Consider the following 6,000-nt stretch of genomic DNA (forward strand, 5'->3'; position numbering starts at 1 on the left):
CTAAAAAAGAAGAGGAAAGGGGCGCCTGGGTGGCTCAGTCGTTAAGCATCTGCCTTTAGCTCAGGTCATGATCCCAGGGTCCTGGGATCCAGCCCCGCATCGGGTTCCCTGCTCAGTGGGAAGCCTGCTTCTCCCTCTCCCACTCCCCCTGCTTGTGTTCCCTCTCTTGCTGTCTCTCTCTCAAATAAATAAATAAAATCTTGAAAAAAAATAAAAAAGAAGAGGAAGTAAAGTCTGGTTCCAATTTCCTTCTAACTAAAACCTTTAGAATTCTTTTCTGACCAGAATCTTGGGAGCAGGCAGTAAATTCCTTATTCCTAGTCTCCTCGGTACAAACAAATGAGAATGGGAGGGATTCCCAATCCCCAGCATGGAATGGCCTGGTTTGGAGAAATCGTCCGAAGTGAACAGAAAGAAACTCACAAGCAAATAAAGTTTTGTGTTCCCCTTGCTTAGAAGAATGGCAGTTCCACTGTTCGGTAATATATAGGTATAGTAATAATCTGATATAGTGATTTTGCACAGAAAAATATATAAATATATTCCTATTACCTTTTTCTAATATGAAGGGGGCAGTGCGGTAAGATGGGATATGGAATAAAATCTAGGTAGCAATGTGCCAGCGTGTTAACTTAAAATGGTTATAAAGCAATTTTTTTTTAAGTAGGCTCCACGCCCAGCATGCACCCCAATGCTTGAACTCACGACCTTGGGATCAAGACCTGAGCTGATATCAAGGGTCATACGCTTAACGGACTGAGCCACCCAGACGCCCGGTTACTAAGCATTTTAAATAGAAATTTTCAAACTCTAAAAGATTTCTTGTCAAAGGACAAAAAGGTAGAAAAGGAAAAAAAGGGGGAAACTTTTTTCTTGGTTTTCACATTTATTAAAGGTCTTAACGTCTCCATCCCAATAATCTCTGAAGATCTGTTCAAAGTTCTTTTTTGCCACTTACCAAATAGCAAACAGGGAAACAAACAACTAGGTATTTAAGCAAGATGTTTAGTGGTTTCTCCCTAGCCAGGGACCTGAAGACAAATATATTAGTTCAACATTATTACTACAGTCAAGACAGAGGTCACCCTCATCTTAAAGAAAAGGAAAGTGAAGCACAGAGGATTAATGACTACCCATCGGCAAACAAATGGGGGGAAATTAGGCATCCAAACTCTCAGCACAGGATTCTCGTGGGTTTTTTTTTTTTTTAAAGATTTTATTTATTTATTTGAGAGAGAGAGAGAAACAGCATGAGAGGGGAGAGGGTCAGAGGGAGAAGCAGGCTCCCCGCTGAGCCAGGAGACCGATGTGGGACTCGATCCCAGGACTCCGGGATCATGACCTGAGCCGAAGGCAGTCACTTAACCAACTGAGCCACCCGGGCGCCCAGGATCCTCGTGTTTTTCAAAAGCAAGGAACAAAAATCAACTTAACGGTTTGCAAATAGCACTTTTTAAAAAAACAAGATAAAATAGAAACTATCCAAGTAGACTGTACACACTACAGATTTTATGTCAGTTTTCTTTCAGTTATATACGTATATTTTTTTCTTACACAGACACATGCATGCACACACACACTTGTGTATCTATGGAGTCTTGACATAAAAAGATCTCTTGCTATGGGTTGCAGTCAAAAATTTTAAAAACACTTCATTTCACACTGCCTGTCTTGAAATACTTGCTTTGTATTTTTTATGGAAACATTGCAATAGCAACATTAAAAACATTAATAGATGATAATCCTACCTAAAAAAATCTCCCCTTCAAATCCCATTTTTGCATTTATTTAATGCTCTGCTTTTTGCGCTTGTTTATGACTACAGCTAAAGTAACTATCAACTAACTAATTAACAGCAATAACAGCAACTAGCAAGGAGAGAAGCTCTCGCTCAGCCAAAGGTGCTACAAGAATCAGTGCCTACTAGTCTCCCAAGTACTTTACAGTTAGAGAAGCAGATATACTTTACAAAAAGACACAGTATGTTCACCAGAGAACAAAGGTTCAGACAGTTCTCTCCAAAAAAAGACTCAGAAGTAAGTCCTCCACAGACTTGACCTCGGAATGTAATTTCAGGGGGAAAGGCCCATTCTTAAAATACTTTTTCTACACAATATTGCCCAAGGCTAATATCTAGGGAAAAAAATTAACAGAAAACACAACCATCTACTCCTAATTAGGTCTAAAATTCTAAATGTGAACTGCTTTGAGAGAAGCTACACTAAAATTCCAGCTAAGATACAGAAACATGTCTCAAGATATCAGATCATTTTTAGATAGCATATTTGGGAGAAAAGAGAGAAGATAATAGCTCTGAAGAGTACAAAGATAAAAGAAAATGGGTAAAGTAATTCAGGGTTAAGAAGAGGACAAAAGGGAAACTACTCAATCACTATAACACAGTAAAAGTTTAATCCAAAACATATTAGGCTGGGGCACCTGGGTGGCTCAGTCAGTTAAGCATCTGCCTTCGGCTCTGGTCATGATCCCGGAGTCCTGGGATCGAGCCCCTCTCTCTCTGCTGCTGCCGTGCTCATGCTCACGAGCGTGCATGCGCACACGCGCTCTCTCTCTCTCTGTCAAATAAATAAATAAATAAAATAAAATATATTAGGCTGTACCAGATATTTCAGTCACCTGCCCACAGCCTCAACCAATCATGTTTTGTGACACATGAACCCACCTCCCCCTCCACAGCTAACTAGACTAGCAGTGGGCACCTTTGCCTGAGGCCTTGGGAAAAAAAGAGCCATCACCAGGATGTTGGGAATAGGAGCAAAAAGGGAAAGAATTCACAAAAAGAAACAATGAAGTTTGGATTAGGGGACTGACAAAGTAGATTCACAACAGGTAAACAGAGGTTATAAGTAAAATAAGAGATACACAGTAGAGAGAAAGAGAACTAAGCACGTCAAAATGTAGAAAATGTCAAAAATGTAGAAAAAACATGTGCAGTTCATGAAGGAGGAATGCTTGTTTGTGGCAGCTTTCTAGTTCCTACATGTGCATCCCCTTCCTCGAGGTGGGGAATAAAAAACCCCTAAAACACAAATATATGACTAAAAGGGCTTATTTGAATTTGTACCATGTTAAAAAAGAACATCTAAAAACCTTTATCATTGAAAGTCTGAACTAGAAGAGTCCTTGGAACCAGACCAATTCACTATGTTAGGCATGAGGAAAATGAGGACCACAAAGGAACATAAGGTTATACAGATAGTGACAGAGCTAGGACAAAAACCAAGGTCTCCTATTTCCATAGTCCATTACTCTCTGTCCTGTATTGCACTAACACCAACATAGAAACTTTTTTTTTTTTCAAAATGAGTATTTTTGCCACATATTTTTAAGAGAATCAGATTTTAAGAAATCTTTATATGCATAGGTCATCTCCCACAGTTTAAATAAGTTTTCCCCTTACTTAGTTCCTTGCTCTCTATTATCCTTATGAAATACATTCATCAGATTTCTCCTTTTCTTCTTAAATTTTTTTTAAATGCATCAGTCACTGAAGACATGACATAGAAAATTCATCAGGGCCCTACTGGCTTTTCTTCCACTATAACTGTACACTCAAAAACAGCGTTACTCAGGACTTGTTACTTCACGTATTACACAACAGCGTTTGAACCCAAAGTAGTACATAACAGAATTTCCTTTTTTTTTTTTATTTAAAGATTTTTATTTATTTCTTTGAGAGAGAGAGAGAACAGAGGGAGGGTGAGAGGGAGAAGCAGACTCCCCGCAGAGCAGAAAGCCTGATGCAGGGCTCGATCACAGGACTCTGAGATCATGACCTGAGCCAAAGGCAGACGCGTAACCGACTTAGCCACCCAGGCGCCCCCATAACAAACATTTTCAATGAAAAAAATCAATGAAGGACCATAAGGATTTCCTTAAAGAAAAACTCATCACCAATGTCAGTAAATATCAGGAGAGAACAGTGCAAGAACCAAAACTATAGAGGAACTAATGTGAAATGTTTCAAATCACTCCTTATAAATTTTATTGCATTCATTCAATTTGTTCTGGGAAAACTACCACTGGCAAACAAAAATCCCAAAGGGGTAAAATTATTAACCAGTGAGAAATTGTACAGAGCGGTGGAAAAAAGTTGACATAAGGTAAAGATAGTGAAGCCCCACGTCAGGATTGCAGAACACCTAGATGCTTACTCTGCCAAAACAAACACTTAAGCTCCTCTAAAGATTCTCCCAAAGGACACAGCTGGGGGGGAGGGGGCAGTGAGAATAAGTCCTTGTATCTCCAGAGCTGATCCACAGAAAAGCAGAGTCATCAATTTCCTAAGAACATTCTCAGCCATCTTAAAACTGTAGAAATTAAGAAGACAGCATACTTTAAAGGAATTCCTTCCTCAGATTTAAAGTGAACAAGGTATTAAGTGAAGAACACACAAACTAGGGTGCTAATCATTAAACAAAGAAAAGCACAAAACTCATAAATCCAGAGGCCACTTCAGTATAACTAATAAAAGTATGATATTCAAAGGATTTTTTCATCAAAGGAATTAATGTCACTGTAAGCACATTATTTTTTATTCCAACAACTTAAAGGTGTGTACTGTTATCTCCACTTGATTGATGAGGAAACTCAGGCTTAGAACCTTTAATTAACCAAGGTCATAAAGCCAGGCAGTGCCTCGATCAGGATGGGAACCCAGGCTGCCTGAGCCCCTCTTAGTACCGATTTCAAGTGTGTAAGTCACAGTCGACACAGCTGTTTAAGTTCATCCTTACCAGTCACCCAGGAGCTGAGTTTGAAGAGGGGGTAAAAAAGGGGCCAACTGACTTTCTCCCTCAAAGTAGAACAGAGCTGAGCTGTCAAAAGCAGAAAAAGAAGTGAGCGCGGCTGCCGCGCGGGCGCTCCTCCATCCCTGCACCAGGTCGGTCGCTCCCCGGCGCCAGTGGCCATGGGACCGAGCCCGCCCCGCTCGGATCAAGCAGTCCAAGTCTCGCTCGGTTCTCCGCCCGGGGCCCACCGGGCCACGGCGGTCAGACCCGGAGGGGCAGGGACAAAGAGCCTCCTCGGCCGCGGGCTACTGGCAGATCCCGAGCCGGTTCTCTGAGGACACCTGGGGGCAGCGGCCCGGGTGGGGCGGGGGGCACGAGCGGGACACGGCGGAGGAAGGGCGGCCGCCGGGCCTGAGGGGGATACCGGAGAGGCGCGGGGCGGGCGGGCGGAGTCGCCTCCACCCCCCGCTTCGCTCTCGCCCCCTCCCCATTACCTTGCCTGTGGGCTTCTTGTCACTGTCGCCGCCGCCAACGGGCTCCCGAGCCGGGGCGCGCAGCGAAAGTCGATTAGCAGGCGTCAGTTGCGTCCTGCGCTCGCGAAGCAGCCTCCAGGTCGGGATGGAGAAACGCCAAGATTGAGAATCACGGACGAGGTGGTTCCCAGCTCGTGGATATTCTACTCTTCTCGTCCCTCGCAGTCCGCTTCCGCTCCGCCTCCCGGCCCGTCCTGGCCCTTCCCCCACTTCGGAGACCAGCCGATCGCGGCGCGCGGCATTATGGGGGATGTAGTCCGGGAATGAGGAGGCGGCGGCAGGGCTGATCCTACTCCTGGGGCAGGACGACGCCGTTGCGTGGCAACCAGAGGAAGCTGCCGGCTTCTCCTGGATTGGAAAATGAGTTTACGGGAGGCAGACGCTCTGTCTTAACTCCCTGCAGTAGCTGAAAGGAGAGTGTGGGCGTCTTACTCCTGATCCTCCAGCAGGCGACTAATAATTCCAAGGCTGTGAGCTGGAGGCAAAAGGACTTAGTGATTAAAAGTGTGCTGCCTGCAAGAATGTACGTTATTGCCCCTGAATGCCCTTAGTCAGTGGAGTAAGGCAAGAAAAATAAAAGGACTAACGATTAAATAAGGAGAAACAAATTGTTATTTTTCACTGATGATGTCATTATTATGTATGTGGCAAATCCAAAAGTATCTACAGATAGATTGTTACAATTAATAAAAGTTAAACAGGTTAATTTAAAAGTC

The 6,000-nt window shown here is 43.4% G+C and overlaps 1 protein-coding gene across 4 annotated transcripts in view; it reads right to left on the reverse strand.

Moving 5' to 3' along the window:
- The window catches only part of CCDC126 (coiled-coil domain containing 126), an 81,050-nt gene that overhangs the window by 42,406 nt on the left and 32,644 nt on the right, over positions 1-6,000 (reverse strand). The window contains exons 1-2 of one of the 4 annotated variants that reach the window (XM_081800425.1): positions 5,246-5,495; positions 2,440-2,576 (exon numbers count right to left, since the gene is read on the reverse strand). The exons of 1 other annotated variant lie outside the window; for it this stretch is intronic. The gene's annotated coding sequence lies outside the window, so the exon portion shown is untranslated. Of the gene's footprint in view, positions 1-2,439; positions 2,577-5,245; positions 5,496-6,000 lie in introns of those variants that run through there. 2 more of the 4 variants (XM_081800426.1, XM_081800424.1) reach the window with 2 other exon arrangements.

Source organism: Leptonychotes weddellii, chromosome 12 (genome assembly GCF_054177405.1).
Source record: "Leptonychotes weddellii isolate Sample4059 chromosome 12, ASM5417740v2, whole genome shotgun sequence".
NCBI lineage: Eukaryota > Metazoa > Chordata > Mammalia > Carnivora > Phocidae > Leptonychotes > Leptonychotes weddellii.